Consider the following 884-nt stretch of genomic DNA (forward strand, 5'->3'; position numbering starts at 1 on the left):
CACTCAGTTTCCCTTCCTTCCCTTATGGCCCCTTTCACTATTTCTTATATTCCACATATGAGTGAAGCCACGTGATAATCATCTTTCTCTGACTTATTTCACTCAGCATCATACCCTCCAGTTCCATCCACGTCGATGTAAATGGTGGGCATTCATCCTTTCTGAGGGCTGAGTAATATTCCATTGTATACATAGGCCACATCTCCTTTAACCACAAAATGGAATGGTTTTATGAGTGATAGCATTCTATGTCATCTGGCAAAATCATACATCACTGGTTACGTGCTGTTTATTGTGCTCCCCATCCATCACCTCTGCCATCGCCGCCACCATCACCTCAGACACCTGGGACCCTGGCTGCTGGTGGTGGCGGTGGAGGCCAGGGAGGAGCCAGGATGGAGCAATACCTGTAGCCCTCACGAGGCAGGCTTTCTGGCTTGAGGCCATTCCTGGGCACCTGGTCTCCAGGTACATGCCAGAAGGCAAAGCGGGATTCTGAGTTAAAAGCCCAGGCCAGGGATGCCTGGGTGGTTCAGTGGTTGAGCGTCTGCTCAGGTCGTGATCAGGTCCTGGGATCGAGTCCCGTATCGGGCTCCCTGCAGGGAGCCTGCTTCTCCCTCTGCCTGTGTCTCTGCCTCTCTCTGTGTGTCTCTCATGAATAAATAAATAAAATCTGAAAAAAAAAAAAAAAAAAGCCCAGGCCAGAGGTCCAACAGGCCCTCCTCCAGTGGAAAGTCTTGCTCCATTGTATTACCACCTTAGAAGAAGTAGATGTGCTTTTTTTTTTTTTTTTTTTTTTTTTTTTTTTAGTGAAGGCCACTAACAGTCCTCTTAGATAAATGGGACTCTCTGAGAGAGGCAGAGGGGAGAAGGGCAGGCCTGTG

At 48.5% G+C, this 884-nt stretch overlaps 1 non-coding gene across 1 annotated transcript; it reads right to left on the reverse strand.

The window, feature by feature from the left end:
* Nucleotides 1-209: 209 nt before the first annotated feature.
* On the reverse strand, nt 210-280 carry LOC119872057. Its single transcript, XR_005360258.1, has one exon. It is a non-coding gene; the product is annotated as a small nucleolar RNA SNORD47 (small nucleolar RNA).
* Between the last annotated feature and the right edge of the window lie 604 nt (nt 281-884).

Source organism: Canis lupus, chromosome 5 (genome assembly GCF_011100685.1).
Source record: "Canis lupus familiaris isolate Mischka breed German Shepherd chromosome 5, alternate assembly UU_Cfam_GSD_1.0, whole genome shotgun sequence".
Taxonomy (NCBI): domain Eukaryota; kingdom Metazoa; phylum Chordata; class Mammalia; order Carnivora; family Canidae; genus Canis; species Canis lupus.